At 42.8% G+C, this 22,594-nt stretch overlaps 2 protein-coding genes across 2 annotated transcripts in view; one reads left to right on the top strand and one right to left on the bottom strand.

The window, feature by feature from the left end:
* The window catches only part of Slc38a9 (solute carrier family 38 member 9), an 80,829-nt gene extending 71,351 nt beyond the window's left edge, over positions 1 to 9,478 (bottom strand). Inside the window, exon 1 of the mRNA XM_036207044.1 lies at positions 9,312 to 9,478. The gene's annotated coding sequence lies outside the window, so the exon portion shown is untranslated. The remainder of the gene's footprint in view (positions 1 to 9,311) is intronic.
* A 99-nt stretch (positions 9,479 to 9,577) lies between these two features.
* Positions 9,578 to 22,594, top strand: part of Ddx4 (DEAD-box helicase 4) — a 73,945-nt gene continuing 60,928 nt past the window's right edge. Inside the window, exon 1 of the mRNA XM_036207421.1 lies at positions 9,578 to 9,817. The gene's annotated coding sequence lies outside the window, so the exon portion shown is untranslated. The remainder of the gene's footprint in view (positions 9,818 to 22,594) is intronic.

The raw sequence follows: 22,594 nt of genomic DNA, 5'->3' as shown, positions 1-22,594 counted from the left end.
AATAAAAATTCTTGGAATCATCAGTGACTGCTTTTTCTTATTCTCAGCATCTAATCCATTTAGGATATCTTATTGCCTTTTCCTTCAAAGAGATCCAGAATCAGACCATCACCACTTCTTACAAAGTTACAACTGTTTTCTTTTTATGAGAATGGCTATTTTTATTTTTACTGGTATATATCAAATTTTACTTTAAAATGCTTGAAATGTATTATATTGCCATCCTTGGGTACTCATGGTTTAACAGAAACTGTTGAAAACAGGACTTTGGGGAAGTTAAGAGTAGAGTCTACACGGTCTTCCTCATCTACTGGATCAGAATTTCTATTATATTAGATCCAGAAATCTCTCACAGGCATATTATCTAAACCAAATGTTACTATTCTGTTATATTCTAGAATAAGTCATTTGCTCAAATATGTTTTGTTTCGCTTACTCAATTTTCACTAAAAAAATCATGACCCGCAGAATTAAAATTATTTAAAATCAAAGTCTATATTTCAATAGGAGTAGCATATAGAATCTAAGACAACTCCCAGTTCAGAAAAGATTATAAAGAACTTCAGCTACATCTCTTTCTTCAGTCAGGTTCCCCAAACAACATTTAATGAAAATAGATAAAGAAGTACAACAGCTGTGTGGAGCTCCCTGCTACCAGCCCTGTCCTACAGTCTATTCTACCACAAAGAGCATATGAAGAGCTGTAGAACAGAGCAATATAAAAAAGAATTTGACATTCTCCAATTAATTGGTATGATTTGGGGGAGGATGTGTGTACTGACATACAAAGGGCAGAGATCAGTGAGACTGGTAAATATCTAACAACGACTTCCTACCAAGAAATTACCTAGGCACAACAGCATCACTTCTGATGCTGAGAGGACACACTGGAGGGACAATAAGGGGTTGTAACAGGAAAGACAGGAAATCTGGTAATGGCAGTGTTCAACTTCTTCAATCGAATTCTAGTTACAGGGATATTGGCTCTATAGATAGCGCTCTCTCTCTCTCTCTCTCTCTCTCTCTCTCTCTCTCTCTCTCTCTCTCTCTGTGTGTGTGTGTGTGTGTGTGTGTGTTTAGTGCAATTTCTGTATTAATATTTCACTATAAAATGCAAAGAACTACACAAAATGAGATCGATTGTGAGCTGTGAAAGCAGTCGTCATACTTCTTCTTTACCCTGTAAGTTACTGTTAGCATTGTCATCCTACACAGAAAGACAAAAAGCACAAGGAACCAACAACCGTGGACTGTCAGAACTGAGGTCATCTAAATCTGAGCTGATCCTCTTCCCCACAGTGCTGTGCTGTCTGTCCTGCTCTTTGTCACATCCCCTTCCACTGTCTTTCATCTTCTCCCATGTCATGTTACTGTGCACACTAAGCAAGTGCTGTGTATCACCCCTGATTTGTTTAATGGACTCTTCCACCAACTTTTCTAATTCATTCTTTTCCTGCTCCTCTCTTCCTTTCTCCCTTCCTCCCTCTCTCTCTACTGATGAGTACAGGACATCACGGGTGCTAGGTGAGTGCTCTACCCCTGAACCACACCCGAGTCAAACTTATCCTGATTTTCTAATTGTAATATTTATGGGAGGGTTGAAAGGAAATAAGGTTTTGTATCAGAAACCCGGTATCTGCCATTCTACGCAGTTTAGCACTATCCATTTAAAGCTCTATGTCACTATTTTCCCACCTGCAAAAGCAAAACATTAACACCCATCTCACCGGTTTAAATAGGGATTAAAAATAGTGGTGCATACATTAGAACTCTGCATTGAGAAATGCTCAGTTGTACTGTTATTCCTCTCAATAAACTAAAAATACTTTTAGTCACCTTTTGAACTTCTCCCTTTTAAATAAAAACTGCATTAATAATAAACATTTAGGCAACTGCCATCAACATGTCATTGACTATGACACAGACTCGAATAATATAGTCTATTCCCCAAATCGGTGCTTTTTTTCCCTGTTTTTTCCCCCTTTCACTTCCCTCTTTGGTTCTGCTTTTCTGCCCAGTGTACAAGCCAGTCAAGTCCTCATCAGCACTACCGAAGACAAGCAAATGCTAAAGAAATCCATTAAACAGTATCTCGGAATGGTAACGTTTCCGAGACTGGAAGGGAAGGACAGATGGAGCTCAGTGGAAGAGATCTTACACAGTACGGGAGAGACCCTGGGTTTGATCCCCAGCACCACAAAAGGGGCAAAGGTAGGGGCAGAAATTACACCATCCCCAAAGGAATATTTCACTTCCACATGCTGCTGTAAGGATTAGGATGGCAGTAACGACTAGACAGTCCAAATAGTGAATAATGTAAACCCAGAACATAGTCATTCAGCAAGTGCTTACTGAGAACCTACAGTGTAAAGAGGGACTGAGAAAAACAGAAAATCAAGCCCCATTTCTCACCATCAGTAAATTTAAAAACATAAATAAAGCTGAGAGAATATCCCCTAAATCTCTTAAGTGCTAGCCCAGTAGCATGCAAACTCAATGGCAATTTTCAGTTCATTATTTCACTTCATTATAGCTCAACTCTATACTAAGCACTGGTCCTCGTTTCCAAATCAGCTTAGGAAGAGATCAGTGAAAGATTTATTCCAAGTGATAACCTGGCTATTGTGAACAGTGTTTCAATAACTATGAGTGTGCAAAAACAACAAGATTTATCCCAGATTAAAATGTTTTTTCAATTAACTCTTTGAAACAGATTCTTACAGCACATTGTGCACTTTCTAACATGAAGGAAAAGAACATTCTTTTGCAGAGGTCCTCACCCTTCCTAATGCCGTGACCCTTTAATACAGTTCCTCATGTTGTAGCAATCCCAACCATAAATTTACTTCGTTGTTACTTCATAACAGCAATTTCGCTACTTTTATGGATTGTAATGTAAATATCTGATATGTGATCACTAAAAGGGTCATGACCCATAGGTTGAGAACCACTGCTTTAATGTAAAGTATACATTGTTTGGAGAACCATTGTTTTAAAGTATACATTATTTGAAGGTGATTGCTACTGGGATCCCATTAATATGGGAGGAACTGTGACAACATGGTTGAAATGCAAAAAAAAAAAAAAAAAAGAAGAAGTTTGATCTTTCATCTATTTATTATTTTGAGGCAAGGTTTCACTCTGTGGTCCTGTTGGTCTCATATTTGCTAAGCTGTACCCAGCATGATCAAACTGGGCTCAATTACCTCCTTCCTTTACATAATAAAACAAGTCAGTTTGCTTGCTTGCCATAAGTTTTAAAACTAAAAGCTTACATCTAAGGCAAGACAGAAAAAAAGTTAAGGAGATGTGAGAAGTGAAGGAGCTCCCTGGTCCTGGGGTCCAGTTAAACTCTCTCACGTGCTAAAAATAAAAGATTGCAGCAAAATGAGCAAAATTTACCACCGGCATTGCCTACATAGAGATAATTATTTTATAGAGATATTTCAAACGAGAATAGCAATGAACTGTGTGGTGATATTGTGTTCCCCAAAATATTGTGCACCCTAGTAAACTTATCTGGGGTTAGAGAACAGACAGCCACTAGATATAGAGGCCAGAGAATGGTGGCACACACGCCTTTAATCCTAGCATTCCCGAGGCAGAGATCTGCCTGGATCACTGTAAATTCAAGGCCGCACTGGAAACAGCCAGGCAAGGTAACAAGAGCCTTTAATCCTAGGAAGTGATGGCAGAAAGCAGAAAGGTATTTAAGGCAAGAGGATGAGGAACTAGGCTGGATAAGCTTTTAGGACTTTGAGCAATAGTTCAGCTGAGATCCATCAGGATGAGGACACAGAAGCTTGCAGTCTGAGGAAACAGGATCAGCTGAAGAACTGGCGAAGTGAGGAAGCTGTGGCTTGTTCTGATTCTCTGATCTTCCAGCATTCACCCCAATACCTGGCTCCAGGTTTGTTTTTATTAATAAGACCCTTTAAGATTTGTGCTACAGAACTGTGCTTAAGGCCAAAGTGTACTTGAATATGGCCTTACTTCTTGCCTTGGGTAAACCTGCATTTTCCTGGGAATTTCACAGACAAGAATATAAACTGCATTTACAATATGCCTTAGTTTCCTTTGTACAACTCTTGTGACCTATGGCTTTACCTTATCAGCCTGTCATCCTGTCCAGTGGACCTCAAGGACCACTCTATGATCTTATGTACAACAAGAGGAGAGAAATAAAAGCCCTTGAACAATGTAACTTCAGGAGCCACCAAACACACACACACACACACACACACACATACACACACACACACACACACACACACACACACACTCATGCTCCATCTTCCAGGGAAGCTCACCTCTCACAAGTGCATACTGTCTTTTCCCTAAGCACATCTATTAACACCCATGCTTAAACGTAGGGTGAAACTCTCATCCTTATAGATTTAAATCTGCATCACACTGACTCTTCCTGAAGTTCTTTTCTGCAGCACAGTCAAGACTCCCATTTCACTTCAGTCTCTGAAGAGAATGCCTGAGGCTGCTGCAGGTAGGTGTGGAACTTTAGCTCCCACTCTGGTGCGTTTCTCAACCGAGGAATGCCTGAATTCAGAGAACATGAGTCTTCTTAACTCCAGGGACAGTATGACAGGAGAAAGGGCAACAGCCAAATAAGAGTAATAGCAAACCTGCTTAAAAGTGGAAGAGGAAAGTGGCTATACTTCCTTATTTGTAAGCCAACATGCAGCACTGGGTTTTTGTTTGTGAGACAGGGGTTCTCTGTGAAACAATCCTGGCTGTCCTGAAACTCACTCTGTAGACCAGGCTGGCCTCAAACTCACAGAGATCCCCCTGCCTCTGCCTCCTGAGCGCTGGGATTAAAGGTGTGGGCCCCCACTGCCCACCTGTGGCATTGGTTCTTAAATAACTAGTTCAGAAAGATGGCTCCTTGTCATTCCTGGCGATATTTTAACTAGGGATTGAAAACTACTAAACTGGGAAAGAGGGGAACTTTAGGAAGATTCTTTAACGTCTGTCAGCCTTACCAAGAAGTGACTGATATTAGGGAAGACACGACAGCCATCCGGGAACTTAGAGGTTCTAGGTTAGCCACATATGAAAGTTTATTTTGAGCCATGTTGAAATGCTGTGGCATAGTAAAATTGCCGGTTTAATTCCAAAGAAGCCAAAAGTTGATTTACATTAAAAATAAACTCATAAATGAGGAGTCCAAAGTTCTTGTTGCCTCTTTTATCACATATTTAATAATTTTTAGGTAAATTTAGGTAAATGAGTACAGAACTTGGTGGTTTCCAGTTGTCCTAACCAATTAGCTCCAACTTCAAATTTCCCTGAAACACTGTTCCATTGGCAATTTAATGGCTTTTAAAAATAAGGAAAACTACAAGATACTCTGCTGTTTGAGAAGTCAAGGTTGAGAAGGGAATAAGAATTCTGTAACTGCAGGTTAATAGTCTGGCAGTGACAAAAAACACTAAGCACCCATACAGCTTTTCTTTGCTGCAGTCTTAACACTGACGTAATTGGTGGGTGTTAAGCAGGCAAGGTGACATAGACAGACACATCCCGGTGTGGCATCTTAGTCTCTGAGCTTTAAAACAAAGATCTAAACTCAAGACGCTTGTTTTGTTTTGTTCGAGACAGGGTTTCTCTTTGTAGCCCTGGCTGTCCTAGAACTTGATCTGTAGACCAGGCTGGCCTCGAACTCACAGAGATCCTCCTGCTTCTGCCTCCTCAGTGCTGGGATTAAAGGGGTGTACCACTACTGCCCAGCCAAATTCAGTACTCTTAAGCCCAAGCTAAGTCATTAAGAGTTCCTGATTGTTTAAAACTAGTTTTAGTACGGGAGGACCGCCCTGTTTTCTTCCAAGGTTTGTGTCGAAAGTAACTCCCAAGGCTGGAGAGATGGTTCAGATAACAGGAGTAAGAGACCTTTAGAGATGATCAAATCACCAGAGTGACTAGTATCTTATGAAGGGAGGAAGGGGCTGAGCTAGAAAGAAGGCCCACTTTGCCTTTCTGTCTCTTTCACCATGTGAGAACATAGCAAGAAGGAGCCAACCTGGATGCAGACAGCAGGCCCTTACCAAACACCCAAACTAACTCCACCCTGACCTCAGGATCGCTAGTCTTCGGAACACTCAGATATAAATTTGCTGTTTATAAGTTACTTCATTCCAGGTACTTTTTTGAGAATAACATGAAAAGAGCAAGATGGGTCCCCAAAGGCAATCGACAGCTTACCGAATTTGTGTGATACTGAGGTTAAAAACAAATGTAAGTTAAAATGAATGTTAAGATTAAAATGGTGAGGTTGGGAACACTAGGGCTAAGAAATGAAAAGGCTTGCAGCTGGGTATGAGATAGCCAAGCGGACCAGATAAGGGGAAGGACAGGGCTCTGGAAAAAAAACAATGAAGTTGGTCTTGGCAGGCTCCATCTGGCTCCCACAAAGCCCCTACCACCACCCTGAGAACACACCCAAGGCACTGTGTTGCCCTTTCCCCTCTTCCTGCATCTAGTTGCAACAAAATGAATTGTAAGAACGGCTTTTAATAAAGCCCCGCCTACTAAATTCCCGCTCCCACAGGTCTCTACAGGGGATGGGGCTCTAAGTTAATATATGACCTGCATACGTGACTTGGTATGATAAACGTCACAGACGTACTAGAAAGGAGACACGGCTGATTAATGTGTGACTATAATTCAAGCTGACTCCAACCCCAGGCAGCAGGAGCTGGGCTTGCTGTGGCTGGTGGTAGCATCATGGACAGAGACTGGACTTGCTTACCTTCAGCGTTCTCTGCTTGTGATCAGAAGGGCCTAGATGTTCTAACTCCCTCCTTATAAATTTCCATTAGCAAACTTGTAGTATCTATGCTAACATGCTAGCATCAATTTGCAAAATAGACTAGGCTGTGGTAAGATAAATATTACTATGGACATAAACATCCAGGGAGTTTATTTATGCCCTTTCTCAAAGGCTGCAATAAGTTATCATCTAATACATTTACATATGTTATAACATTTCAGACATTTTATATTCAGTTTACTAGGCCATAGAGTGACTTTTTTTCTATAAAGGAGCAGAAAAAAAACTATTTAAGCTTATCCAGCCAGTGGGTGTCTGCAATTATTCAACGCTGCCTTTTACTGTGATAGATAATATGGAAATGAGTGTGCATGGCCAGACTCTAATAATAACATTTTATAAAAGGAGATTAGAGTCATTAGCAGGTAAAATTTGGTAAGAGTTCATCTACCCCTATAGTATAAAGGCAAGGGAATCATGTCATTTTAAAAAGGAGTCTGGTAGAAGCTGTTATTGTATACATATCTATTTTCTCTATAAATCTCCTATAGAGTCTACTAACACACTTACATAAATTCCTTCCTTATGAATAATTTACTAGTGTGTTAACAGTTAATAGCCATAAATCTACAAATCTGATGTCACCAGTAGAATATGTTTCTATTCTGATCAACTAATGCTTCAAAGGATGTTAAAAATCTGGCAGAGCTGGACATAGTAGTTTACAAATCACCAAAGCAACATCATGGCACCAAAGAACCTCTCCTCCCACACACCAGCAACACTAGATTCTCTTAAGTTCTGGATAAAGAAAAACTACTAGCCATGTACTGAAGTTTAAGTGTATTATAAAAATTCAGGCCTGCTAGAAAACTTTAACCTTTTATGATTTTTTTCACTTTTATGCCAATATAGATCCTTTATAATAACATTAAGCTGTTTTCATTTGTAATTCAGGTTAGCAGTACTGTCTTGCCGAGTTTACCTCTGTTTAATACTTAGAGTATTATAAAACTACAATAGGATATTTTTATGTGCACAATATGTACACACTAAAGAGTTTGAGAGGAAATCTAAAGCTGATTGTTCTCAAAGTTCTGGTAGGCAAAATTAGGAATGCAAGGTAAATGTATTTCCTTAGAGGTATGTGACATCTTTGTTAATATGGAAGTAGCTGATTTTTCTTGTCTGTGCAGTGTATGTGTATGTACATGTTCACGTGTGTGCATACATGCATGTGGAGGCCAGAAGCTGAAGTCAGGTGTCTTCCCTCTACCTTACATTTTGAGGCAGGGTCTCTCACTGGACCGGGAGCTCAGCAACTGCACTGGACTAGTTGGCCAGCAAGCCTGGGATCCTGCTGTTCCTGTCTCCCCAGTGTTGGGCCACTCCATACATCAGAGCACCTGGGTTTGGTTTCTACAAAGGTTCTGGAGATAGAACTCAGGTCTTCATGCTTGCAAGGTCAGCACTTGAGGGACCAGTCATCTCTCCACCTCTGGTTTCCAGGTTTGAGAAAGTCTCCTTATTTACGTAACAGGAGACCATCCCTACATCTGCTTCGCCCTCCTGAGCCCTGGGATTACAGGCATACCCTATGTCTATCTGGCAGCAGTTGTTTACAAGGCACATACATTTCTCTTTAATTGGCAAGTGACACTGGACCTACTGAAAAGTTTTGTTGAAAACAATCAACAAAACCCAAAACAAATAATGAACAAAGCCTTTTTGCCTATTACTCCACATGCCGGTTCTTTGTCATATCCGAAGTCATCAAAAGGAAAAAGGGCACTCAAAGCTACTGATCTCAACACTAGCTACTGCACTGCCAAAAGATCACAATTCGGTTTTGGACGAGTTGGCTAATAACTGATTGATGATAAGCGGGTGTCTCCAACTCGGTTGGGTCTGTTTCCTGATTTGTAAAGCGAGGAGAATGCATTGGACCAGCTGCCTCACAGCTCCAGTATTGCGAGACAGCCAACAACACACCATGCCTTCCACTCTCGGGGTACTCACTCACGGGCTGGGGAAGCGGCTTGGTGGTGCAGTGATTTCATTGCATCTACCAAGCACCCGTACAAACACAAGTTGAGTAATACCCTTACCACCGGTGTGGTGGGTGTACCAGTGGCTGCAAACAGGCACAAGGAGGCTTCTTCAGCTCTCAATTGCTCTCTCTAGCTTTCACACGGGACACGTCTGTTCTGGCAGTTATCCTAAGAGTCCTTTCCTCTCGGCTTCGGGTGCTGATCTGCTGTAACTCTCCCTGCCTTTTTTCCAGAGGCTCCGGCAGCCCCAGACTTCCTCAGCCTCCTCCTCGGAGGACTCCCCGCATTCGACCCACTCAAGGGACACGCGCCGCCCCGGGGCAGTCTCCCTGACCCAGGGCTTGGCTCTCCCCGCATCCCCAAAGCCCCTCGGTGGTGACAGCCGGTGGACCGCAAGCTCAGCCCTTCCCGCCTCGCCTGGGCTCCCTCTCAGACTGTCCCAGGGTGAGTTTGCCAGGAGCGAGAACGTGCTGTACCTCAGCAGGCCAAATCCTTCTACCTCGGAAAACCCGATCAGGAGGCAAAGACCCCTTCGCAGACCTCGCAGTTGGCGGCCGTCGGGCGACTTGTCCCCGAAACAGGAAGAGGCAAACGGCTTAAGCCGCGGGGGCTGGCGGGGGATGGAGTCCTAGGCTCGCCGGGCCCGCCGCCTCTGTCAAAGCGCGGCCATCCCGAACTACAACTCCCAGAGGGCTTTGCAGCAGCCAGCCATCCTCCCTCACAACCCTGCCCTCTGGTTTCGGAGGCGGGGTCGCTGAGCAGGTGCACGAACGTCTGTCTGGTCTGCTGTGTCCTGTTCTCCGCCTGAAGAACCTAGGAAGAGAGTAGAGAAACGATCTCTTGCGGAGTTTTATAGCATCACAGGCCACGTGAGAACAAAGACGGTGTGGCTGACGTCCCTGGTGACTTTATTCTCAGGCTTTCCTGGCTCAGGTTATGTTGTGATCACGCCACTGTGGATACTGAGGAAAGCTGGGGTGAGGTAGGACGGCAGGGAGGGCGTTGTTAGTTTGCATTGATTTCTCCCTGTTGGGTTTTTGTTTGTTTGTTGTTTGTTTGTTTTTTTAATGCTTTGACAAATTAGACTCTAGACAAAAAGGAGCTTTCGGAGACTATTACTCCCCTCTTCCCAGTAGTTTTCCCCAAACCCACGCAGACAAACACACAGTCTGCATAAAGTGTTTTTGGTAAGGAAGTCAGCTCATGGTAAGACCCTAGAACCCATGTGACATGCCCCAAGCCAGTGTTCTGTAAAGAAAACTAGCATTAGAAGGCAATGTACTGTAATGTGATCAAGACCCCAAGACCTAAATTTATCAAATAGAAACTAATTTCAAGAATTTTACATTTATCTCTTTTTAAGTCTTTTGCAACTGTTCATTTTACCTATTTTACAGAGAAACAGTCTTAGAAAAGTTAAGTGACATGGCAAGGCCAAACTTTCAAGTGTCGAAATATCTGGAATTCAAACCAATGTCTTCTAAACTCTGCTCTCAAACACCTCTAAATATCCATTCTGATACTGAGGGCTTGAAAATTGCAAGTAGGTGACTTAGTGAGTGTTGCCTTTAAGAGAGATACAAGATATTTAATTGAGTGCTCTTGTTCCAAAAGGCTTATCAGTGCTCTTTGGCTATATTTTCAAATGAGCAATGCATTGTTTGTAAGCCTCCCTGATAGGAAAATTTTCTTCTTTGAATTCCAGTCCTAGAAAACAGTTTTAGGCAAGGTTGGAAAGTAAATAAATACTGTAAAACTGTCAAAAGAAGTTTATGACAACAACATTGCTGAAATTGGTAAGAAAGCTCTGTTCATACCAGGCAGTAGTGGCATACGCCTTTGATCCCAGCACTCCAGAGGCAGATATAGGTGGGTCTCTGAGTTCAAGGCCAGCCTGGTCTACAGAGATAGTTCTAGGATGGTCAGGGCTACACAGAGAAACCCTGTCTTGGAAAACCACAAAGAGGAAGAAGAAGAAGGAGGGGGGGGGGGGGGGGGAGGGGGAGGAGGAGGAGAGGAGAGGAGAAGAGAAGAAAAAAAGAAAGTGATCTGGTCATCTCCCCCATTTCAGGCAGTGGTGATCTTAAAGGTGGCAGTCTATACTCTTGGTACAGATCACTGGCACCAAAGGGACCAATAGAGATCTTACTCTCAAGAAAAATTGTAACTGAGTGTTCTGACCTGCCTAGTGGATTCTTGGAGGTCCAGCCCAAAGTTTTGCCTTGTTTCATGGCCCTCATCTTGGCTCCCAGAGCAGGGCCTGTCCAAAGTATTTGAACACATAGGCATAGCTACAGGAGCAAGGTCTAAGTCCAAGCAAGAAATAAACAGACCAGAACTGTGCCAGGTTTCCCACTGAGAAATTCTTAATACATTCACGTACTATAGAATAGGATTTAAAAGTTACTCAGGATAAAGGTAGACCAGCAATTGAGAATAATTTAGTTGGTTTGTTTATTTGTTTTCAAGACAGATTTTCTCTGTGTAACAGCCCTGACTGCCCTGGAACTCTCTTTGTAGACCAGGATGGCCTCGAACTCACAGAGATCTGTCTGCTTCTGCCTCCCGAGTGCTGGGATTAAAGGTGTGCACCTCCACTGCCCAGCAAGAACAAATTCTAAGACACACTGTCGTAGTTAGGGTTCTGTTGCTGCAGTGAAACACCATGACCAAAAATCAAGTTGGAAAGGAAAGGATTTGTTTGGCTTTCACTTCAGTATCACTGTTCATCATCGAAGGAAGTCAGACAGGAATTCAAACAGGACAGGAACCTGGAGGCAGGAGCTGATGCAGAGGTCATGGAGGGGTGCTGCTTACTGGCATGCTCCCCATGGCTTGCTCAGCCTGCTTTCTTACAGAACCCAGGACCATCAGGCTGGCCACACCCTCAAAGGGCTGGCCCTACACCCATCAATCACACTAGTAAAGAAAAAGTCTTACACACCACACAACCACACACACCAGCACACACACTAACATTTAATGACTAGGTAGAGAAGGAGACATCCATAGAAAAGTTTCAGAATGATTGGTCCTAGAGGCAGAGAAGAACATTCAGGAAAAACCAGGGAGGGGAGTATATTTTTAGCATGACTGTTTGGTTTTTATTCTTACTTATTTATCTATCTTTTAGGTAAGGTCTGTAGAGGAAAAACTAGAAGATCCATTACACCTGGCCATTACTCTGGAGAGATGGCCACTTAGGCCTTGAAGTAATCGGTGGTAAATAAGCAGTGATTGTTACTTGAGAGTTAGGAAGTTGTTCTTTCTTGGGAATTTTAGAACCTTAGCATGACCTCAGTTGTAAGACATTACTGGCAAACTTGGAATTCTTCCCCCCCCCCCTTTTTTTTTATTATATTTATGTTTTAATTTTACACATCAGCCATGGGTTCCCCTGTCCTCCCCCTCCCTCCCCCACCTCTACCTTCCGCCCATCCCCTCCCCTCCATTACAGTCTCCTCCAGGGCAAAGACTCCCCTGGGGATTCATTTAAAACTGGTGGATTCAGTATAGGAAGGTCCAGTCCCCTCCTTCCAGGTTGAGCAAAGTGACCCTGTGTAAGTCCCAGGTTCCAAACAACCAGCTCATGCACTAAGGACAGGTCCCGGTCCCACAGCCTGGATGCCTCCCAAACAGATCAAGCTATTCAATTGTCTCACTTATCCAGAGGGCCTGATCCAGCTGGGGGCTCCACAGCCTTTGGTTCACAATTCATGTGCTTCCATTCCTCTGGCCTTTCTTCCCCGTGCTTTTTCCAATTCTGGGCTCAACAATTCATGCCCCCACAGTCCCTCCTCCTTCTTGACAACTGGACACATGGAGCTCCACCTGGGGCCTGGCTGAGGATCTCTGAATCCACTTCCATCAGTCACTGGATGAGAGTTCCAGCCCAACTGTCAGGGTGTTTGGCCATCTGATCACCAGACTAGGTCAGATCAGGTTTTCTCTCAACCACTGCCAGCAGTCTACAGAGGATGCATCACTGTGGACCTTAGTGGACCTCTCCAGCACTCTGCCCACTCCTGTTCTCATGTGGTCCTCATCCATCATGATCTACCATTCCTTGTTCTCCTTTTCTGTTCCTTATCCAGCTGGAATCTCCTGCTCCCCCAAGCCTCCTTTCCCTCAAACCTTGCCCTTCATTTCTCCCACTCTCGTCCAGGTTGTTCAGGTAGATCTCATCCATTTGTCTGTCATGTGGTGATCCCTGTGTCTTTCCTAGGGTCCTGTTTTCTAGGTAGCCTCCCTGGAGTTGTGTAGCAGTCTAGTCATCTTTGTTTTACATCTAGTATCCTCCTATGAGTGAGTACATACCATGTTTGTCCTTCTGAGTCTGGGTTACCTCACTCAGGATGATTTTTTTCTAGATCCATCCATTTGCCTGCAAACCTCATGATGTCATTGTTTTTCTCTGCTGAGTAGTACTCCATTGTGTATATGTACCATATTTTCTTTATCCATTCTTCAGTTGAAGGGCATCTAGGTTGTTTCCAGGTTCTGGCTATTACAAACAATGCTGATACGAACATAGCTGAGCAAATGCCCTTGTGGTATGATTGAGCATTCCTTGGGTATATGCCAAAGAGTGCTACAGCCGGGTCTTGGGGGAGATGGATTCCCAATTTTCTAAGGAAGCACCATATTGATTTCCAAAGTGGCTGTACAAGCTTGCATTCCCACTAGCAGTGGAGGAGAGTTCCCCTTGTTCCACATCCTCTCCAGCATAAGCTGTCTTCTGTGTTTTTGATCTTAGCCATTCTGACAGGTGTAAGGTGTTATCTCAGAGTCATTTTGATTTGCATTTCCCAGATAATTAGGGATGTTGAGCAATTCCTTAAATGTCTTTCAGCCATTTGAACTTCCTCTGTTGAGAATTCTCTGTTTAGTTCTATAGCCCATTTCTTAATTGGACTGTTGGGCATTTTGATGTCTAATTTCTTGAGTTCTTTATATATTCTGGATATCAGCCCTCTGTCAGATGTGGGGTTGGTGAAGACCTTTTCCCATTCTGTAGGCTGTCACTTTGTCTTGTTGACTGTGTCCTTTGCTCTACAAAAGCTTCTGAGTTTCAACAGGTCCCATTGATTGATTGTTTCTCTCAGTGTCTGTGCTACTGGTGTTATATTTAGAAAGTGATCTCCGGTGCCAATGTGTTCAAGAGTACTTCCTACTTTGTCTTCTATCAGGTTCAGAGTAACTGGATTTATGTTGAGGTCTTTGATCCACTTGGACTTAAGTTTTGTGCACGTTGACAGATATGGATCTATTTGCAGCCTTCTACACATTGACATCCAGTTATGCCAGCACCATTTGTTGAAGATGCTTTCTTTTTTCCATTGTACATTTTTTGCTTCTTTGTCAAAAATTATATGTTCATAGGTGTGCAGGTTAATGTCAGGGTCTTCAATTAGATTCCATTGGTCCACATGTCGGTTTTTATATCAGTACCAAGCTGTTTTTATTACGGTAGCTCTATATTAGAGCTTGAGGTTGGGGAATGTGATGCCTCCAGAGGTTGTTTTATTGTACAGGATTCTTTTGGCTATCCTGGGTTTTTTGTTTTTCCATATGAAGTTGAGTATTAATCTTTCCAGATCTGTGAAGAATTGTGTTGGTAATTTGATGGGGATTGCGTTGAAGCTGTAGATTGCTTTTGGTAAGATCGCCATTTTTACTATGTTAATCCTGCCTATCTATGAGCATGGGAGGTCTTTCCATTTCCTGACATCTTCTTCAATTTCTTTTTTCAGGGACTTAAAGTTCTTGTCATATAGGTCCTTCACATGCTTAGTTAGAGTAACCCCAAGGTATTTTATATCATTTGTGGCTATTGTAAAGGGTGATGTATCTCTGATTTCCTTCTCAGCCTGTTTGTCTATTGTATATAGGAGGGCTACTGACTTTTTGAGTTGATCTTGTATCCTGCTATATTGCTGAAGGTTTTTATTAGCTGTATCAGTTCCTTGGTTGAATTTTTTGGGTGACTCATATATACTATCATGTCATCCACAAATAGGGAAAGCTTGACTTCTTCCTTTCCAATTTATATCCCCTTAATCTCCTTATGTTGTCTTATAGCTCTGGCTAGAACTTCAAGTACTATATTGAATAAGTACGGGGAGAGGGGACAGCCTTGCCTTGTTCCTGATTTTAGTGGTATTGCTTTGAGTTTCTCTCCATTTAATTTGATGTTGGCTGTTGGCTTGCTGTAGATTGCCTTTAGTATGTTTAGGTATGTTCCGTGTATTCCTGATCTCTCCAAGACCTTTATCATGAAGGGGTGCTGGATTTTGTCAAATGCCTTTTCTGCATCTAGTGAGATGATCATGTGGTTTTTTTCTTTGAGTTTGTTTATATGGTGTATTACATTGACGGACTTTCGTATGTTGAACCACCCTTGTATCCCTGGGATGAAGCCTACTTGATCATGGTGGATAATTGTTTTGAGTCTGTTTGCCAGTATTTTATTGAGTATTTTTGCATCAATGTTCATGAGGGAGATTGGTCTGTAGTTCTCTTTCTTTGTTGCATCTTTGTTTGGTTTAGGAATCAGGGTAATTGTAGCCTCATAGAAGGAGTTTGGTAATATACCTTCTGCTTCTATTGTGTGGAACAATTTAAAGAGTACTGATATTAAGTCTTCTTTGAAGATCTGGTAGAATTCTTCAGTGAAACCATCTGGTCCTGGGCTTTTTTTGGTTGGGAGACTTTTAATGACTGATTCTATTTCCTTAGGGGTTATTGGACTATTTAAATGGTTTATCTGGTCTTGATTTAACTTAGGTATGTGGTACCTATCCAGAAAATTATCCATTTCTTTTAGATTTTCCAGTTTTGTGGAGTAGAGGTTTTTGAAGTATGACCTGATGATTCTCTGGATTTCCTCATTGTCTGTTGTTATGTCCCCCTTTTCATTTCTGATTTTGTTAATTTGGATGCTCTCTCTCTGTCTTTTGGTTAGTTTGGATAAGGGCTTGTCTATCTTGTTGATCTTCTCAAAGAATCAACTCTTTGTTTCATTAATCCTTTGTATTGTTCTCTTTATTTCTATTTTATTGATTTCAGCTCTCAATTTGATAATTTCCTGGAATCTGTTCCTCCTGGGAGACTTTGTTTCTTCCTGTTCAAGGGCTTTCGGGTGTGCTGTCAAGTCACTAGCATGATATTTCTCCAGTTTCTTTATGTGGGCATTTAGTGCTATGAATTTCCCTCTTAGCACTGCTTTCATAGTGTCCCATAAGTTTGGGTATGTGGTGTATTCATTTTCATTGATCCCTAGGAAGTCTTTAATTTCTTTCTTTATTTCTTCCTTAACCCATTGGTGATTCAGTTGAGCATTATTCAGTTTCCATGAGATTATAGGATTTCTGTAGTTTTTTCTGTTGTTGACATCTAACTTTAAACCATGGTGGTCCGACAGAACACAGGAGGTTATTCCAATTGTTTTGTATCTGTTGAGATTTGCTTTGTGGCCAAGTATGTGGTCAATTTTAGAGAAGGTTCCATGGGGTGCTGAGAAGAAGGTATATTCTTTTTTGTTCAGGTGGAATGTTCTGTAGATATCGATTAAGGCCATTTGAGCCATAACATCAGTTAAGACCATTATGTCTCTGTTAAGTTTCAATTTGTCTGATCTGTCCAGAGGTGAAAGTGGGGTGTTGAAGTCTCCCACTATTAATGTGTGGGGTTTTATATGTGATTTAAGCTTTAGTAACGTTTCTTTTACATATGTGGGTGCCCTTGTGTTTGGGGTGTAAATGTTCAGAATTGAGACTTCATCTTGGTGGATCTTTCCTGCGATGAGTATGTAATGTCCTTCATCATCTCTTTTGATTGATTTTAGTTTGAAGCTATTTTGCTGGATATTAAGATGGCTACACCAGCTTGTTTCTTAAGACCATGTGATTGGAAAGTCTTTTCCCAGCCTTTTATTCTTAGGAGGTGTCTGTCTTTGAATTTGAGGTGTGTTTCTTATATGCAGCAGAAAGATGGATCCTGTTTTCATATCCATTCTGTTAGTCTGTGTCTTTTTATAGGTGAATTAAGTCCATTGATATTAAGGGATATTAATGACCAGTGATTGTTTGTTCCTGTTATTATTTTTATTATTTGGTGGTAGTGTGTGTGTACTTCTCTTCTTTGGGGTTTACTGCTGTGGTGTTATCTATTGCCTGTGTTTTCATGGGTGTATCTGCCTTCCTTAGGTTGGAATTTTCCTTCTAGTGCTTTCTGTAGGGCTGGGTTTGTGGATAAGTATTGTTTAAATCTGGTTTTGTCTTGAAAGGCCTTGTTCACTCCTTCTATGATGATTGAGAGTTTTTCTGGGTATATTAGTCTAGGCTGGCATCCATGGTCTCTTAGTGTCTGCATTATATCTGTCCTGGCCCTTCTGGCTTTCAAAGTCTCCATTGAGAAATTGGGTGCTATTCTGATAGGTTTGCCTTTATAAGTCACTTGGCCTTTTTCCTTTGCTGCCCTTAATATTCTTTCTTTATTCTGTACGTTTAGTTGTTTAATTATTATGTGGTGAGGGGACTTTTTTGGGGGGTCTAGTCTGTTTGGTGTTCTATAGGCTTCTTGTATCTTCATCGGCATTTCATTCTTTAAGGTGGGAAAGTTTTCTTCTATGATCTTGTTAAATATATTTTCTGTGCCTTTGAGTTGGTATTCTTCTCCTTCCTCTATCCCTATTATTCGTAGGTTTGGTCTTTTCATGGTGTCCCAAATTTCTTGGACATTTTGGGTCATGACTTTGTTGGTTTTAGTGTTTTCTTTGACTGATGAATCTATTTCTTCTACCGTATCTTCAACACCAGAGATCCTCTCTTCCATTTCTTGCATTCTGTTGGTTATACTTGCATCTGAAGTTCCTGTTTGTTTACTCAGATTTTCTATTTCCAGCATTCCTTCTGCTAGTGTCTTCTTCATTTTTTCTATTTCCCTCTTCAGGTCTTGGACTGTTTCCCTTGTTTTTTTCCTGATTTTCTTTCAGGGACTTATTGTTTTCTTCTGATTTAATTGTCCTTTCCTCTAGTTTTTTATAACATTCTTCCCAATTTTTGTTTGTCTGTTCCTCCACTTTATTTTTGACTTCTTCTATATAAGGCTCTAGCCTCTTCATGATGTTACTTATAAGGTTGTTTTCTCCTTCTCCTTCTCCTTCTCCTCCCCCTCCTTCTCCTCCTCCTCCTCCTCCTCCTCCTCCTCCTCCTCCTCCTCCTTCCTCTTCTTCTTCCATTCCGAGATCTTCAGGTCTAGCTGTTGGAGAAGGGCTAGGTTCTGGTGATGCTGTATTGCCCTTTATTTTGTTGTATGTACTTCTGCCTTGATGTCTGCCCATCTCCTTGTGGGTTCGTTCTTGGTCTTATCAGTGTACTTGGTCCAGACAGAGCTGACAGATTTAGGGAGCCTCTCTCTGGTCCAGATGGAAGCTCTGGGCCAGATGGGAGCTCTGGTCCAGATGAGAGTGCTGGCTGGATAGGAGCTGGGGGGCTGGACTCTGAGTCTCAGGAAGTCCCTGGGATCTCCTTATCTTGTCCAGATGGGAGGTCCTCTCATCCAGATGGGAGTTCCGGGACAGGATGGAAGCTCTGGTCCAGATGGGAGTTCTGGGGCAGATGGTAGCTGGGGGCTCTCTGGTCCAGATGGGAGATCTGGGACAGGATGGAATACTGGACACTGGTCTCTAAGTCTCCGGAAGTGGCTGGGGTCTCCAGCATATGGGTGTGGGGGCAAGGCATTGAGGTTGTAGTGTCCACCAAAGGGTCTCTCTGGTCTCTGGTCCAGATGGGAGTTCCAGGGCGGATGGGAGCTGGGGGCTGGTCTCTGAGTCTCAGGAAGTGGCTGGGGTCTTGGGCAAATGGGTGTGGGGGCAGGGTGTGGAGACTGCAGGGTCTGCCTGCAGTCTTGGGAAAAGGGGAGCCTTTCCACAGGGCCTGCCGATTGGCAGGAAACTGGGGCCAAGTTGGGCAGGTCCTCCCAGGATGGTGCCCGGGGTGGGACCCAGGGGCCATTGCCTCTCTGACTATAACCCCAGGCCATACCTGGAATTCTTACAGTGACTGTGTTTGCTTAGATAGTGGTCCCTTCAGACAACTTCTAGATCAGAGAAGAGATTTTGGCATGTGGAAATTGACTTGCTAAAAGGCCTTTTATGTGTAACAATCAATAAAAGTGCTCCTGCAAAGCTACAAGGCAGTCAGAAGCTGATCCACCCTGCTGCTCTTTTAGTAAGCTTATTACGTCCTTTAGTGTCTTTTCTTCCTTCAATGGTCCTTCATAATTGAGAACACTGACAAAGGTCTCACTATGTATCCCACATTGACCCAGAACTTGCTCTGTGACCCCGTATGGTGTATTCCTCTTGCTTCTATCTCCTAAATGCTAGTAGTAGGCATGAATCACCACACCGGTTTTTTTCAGCTCTTTCAATGGAAAGTTTCTGCTATATGCAGAAGTAGGAAGTATGGTGAACCTCTGTGTTTCTATTACTTATAAAAAAAACAATCACCGGGCGGTGGTGGCACATGCCTTTAATCCCAGCAACTTGGGAGGCAGAGCCAGGCAGATCTCTGTGAGTTCGAGGCCAGCCTGGGCTACCAAGTGAGTTCCAGGAAAGGCACAAAGCTACACAGTAAGACCCTGTCTCGAAAAACCAAAACCAAACAAACAAAAAACCCAAAAAACCAACAACAATCAATACAGAAGCAAGTCTCATCTATAACCACATCTTTGTGCTTCTAAAATATAAAAACTGCTTTAAAAAGTCATAACCTTCACATCATCTTATCTAAAACATTAATATTTGCTTAGCATCATTTAGTATCTAATCAGTTAATAAATTTCTTGAAGCTGTGGAGTTAGCTCAGTTGGTAAAGTGCTTGCCACAGGAGTGCAGAGACTTGAATTTAATCCCCCAAACCCATGTTTAAAAAAAAAAGTCCAGGGTCTGGAGAGATGGCTCAGAGGTTAAGAGCATGGGCTGCTCTTCATTCAATTCTCAGCAACCACATGGTGGCTCACAACCATCTGTAATGAGATCTGGTGCCCTCTTCTGTATACATAATAAATAAATAAATCTAAAAAAAAAAGTCCAGGTTCATAGTGACATGTGCTTCTAATTCTAATGCTGGAGATACAGAGGTGGATCTCTGGAGCTCACTGGCTAGCCAAGCTAGCCAACTTGTCAACCTCCAGATCCATAAGAGCCTCTGGCTCAGAAAACAAGGTAGACAGCTCCCAAGGAAGGACACATGAGGTTGTTCAAAGCCTCCATGCATATAACCATAAACACATGCTCCTACACATAAAAGCCTGCACACACACAAAATAAATGTGATTTTTTTTTTTTTTTTGAGATAGATTCTCACTACATAACCCCAACTGGCCAGGAACTTGCTCTGTAGACCGGACTGGCCTCAAACTCATAAAGATCTGCCTGTCTCTGTCTCCCAAGTGCTAGATTAAAAACATGAGCTACCACGTCTGGTCCAATTTCTTGAACTGTATTATAAGTTTTATAGTTGGTTGGAGTCTGGATCTACACATTTATATTTGATTTGTCTCCCAGGTCCTGAGATTTTTTTCCCCCAGTAACACTTCCTACATTTTGTATTTTGTTGACCCTGTATCTGATGGTGAAAAAAAAAAAATCTCTTTCTTCTATTTGTCATGGACTGGGAGTTAAATCTAAAAGTTTGATTATATTTAAGGTTGGATTTTGAGATCAAGCCTCTGCATGTAGTGTTTTATACTTCCCACTGTGATACATCAGGCAGAGCATGGTTCTTGGAGGTCTTTGTTTTGTGATATAAAGGCTGTCCAGTGGGTTTAAATGCTGTCCTCTTTGGTGGGAGGGAGGTCAGAACAAGATGGCAACTAGGTCAGATCAGATACCAGTTACCTCCCTAGAGATGCACTACCTGTGTGTCCAGCCTATGTCCCTAGGGTATCATGCATCCCAGCATAGCTGTGGGTAAGGCCCAACACATTTGTATATAACATCACGTCATAGTGTCATAAGGGTGGACACCTCTGCCATATTTCCATGTACCACACTACGTTCACAAGAACTAAAGAGGTAAAGTGAAAGACCACCCATAGTGTCCTGATTTTAGTATAAAAGGAAAAGACACATTGAAAAAATGCTGAGGCCTGTTTTACCCCTCCCATAATTCCAAGCTTCATGAAGAGTGATAGCTCCACTTTGGGGATAGAGAGGGAATTAAATCCTGGCCTCAGACTCGAAACAGGGTGAACCTATCAGTGATGTCGGTGCTGGTGGAACTCTCTGCCTCCTGAAGCCCAGGCTGTACCTGAAGATGCTGCTGCTGGACCTGCATCAGTCAGATGGCCAAATCTGCAGGTAGGACCCTTCCCCCACAATCTCAGCTAGTAGACTGGAAAGCAAGACCACTTACTGGGTAGCACAAAAGCAGACTCTGCCTTGGAGCTCAATGCCAGCCTTAATAGTCCCTAAAGCAGCAGTTCTCAATCTGTGGGTTTTCCACCCCTTCGGAGGTCAAGTGACCCTTTCACAGGGGTCACCTAAGGCCATTGAAAAACACATATATTTACATTATAATTCATAACGGTAGCAAAATTACAGTTATGAAGTAGCAATGAAAATAACTTCATGGTTGGGGGTCACCACAGCATGAAGAACTGTATTAAAGGGTGGAAGCATTGGGAAGGTTGAGAACCACTGCTCAAAGGGACTGTTGCCACCACCCGTTCCCAGCCTCCAGCAGCAAAACCCTCCTGGGCCAGTATTCACAGATAGAGCTCAAGACCCTGACTCCTGAAACAATTTTACACTTAGCATGATAGACTTGTTTCATCTCGCCTTACTGTCTGCTCTTGCAGAGGCCTGGATACACTCCTGAGACTGTGTAGATAAACCGTGCCTGTGAAAGTCAGATATGACGGGTTGGGGATTTAGCTCAGTGGTAGAGCACTTGCCTAGCAAGTGCAAGGCCCTGGGTTCGATCCTCAGCTCCAAAAAAAAAAAAAAAGAAAGTCAGATATGACACAGGTTAATGTCATCTAGGATGGCCAAAGGACTGATTTCATCAACACTATCCAAACCTTGGGCAGCATCACCTGGACAGCATCACTCTATTCAGCAGGTGGGATGGGATAAAAGCACAGGATTTTGCCTTGGGACTTAGTGCTGGGCTTGTGAAACTCAACGCTGGGCAGGCAGGTGGAACCTAAACATCTCAAATACTGCCTGAAGACAGGGTCTCTGAAGAGTCCCAGTACCAGGGGGAGACTTACTGCGGTCCTAGTCCAGCAAACTTCTGTTCCAGTCAGGGCAGAGTTCCCAACAGCATCGGCAGCCCCCTGCAGTACAGGACTAGGTAGGTCTCGCCTCAGTGCTCTGTTGGTCCTGGTGTATTGTGGGCTCGGCACTGTGCCATTTATAGCCACAGTTCTGGAGTACCTGCCTACCCAGGGCCTGTTCCTCTGGTGATTCTCTCTAGAGCTTCACAGAATTCTGCAGTTCATGACCACAAGCTGATGGTTTTGGAAGGTCCACTGTAGGCTTATGCAAGCCCCACGTAGAGGTCTGTGCGGATAAACTACCCTTTGTAAGAGCTCCCTAATTGAGTCTGAAGAACTCACCATCTGAGAGTTTAAGATAACCCTATACTTGGATTGCCTTCCAGAACTGCAGCAGGCAGTCTGAACTTTGGTGCCATCTAGTGTTGGAACTGTAGGCTGAAAAAAAAAAATTAAAGCATGCTGGCTTTAA

This window comes from Onychomys torridus, chromosome 15 (assembly GCF_903995425.1).
Source record: "Onychomys torridus chromosome 15, mOncTor1.1, whole genome shotgun sequence".
Lineage (NCBI taxonomy): Eukaryota > Metazoa > Chordata > Mammalia > Rodentia > Cricetidae > Onychomys > Onychomys torridus.
This window is presented reverse-complemented; position numbering and strand designations above follow the sequence as displayed.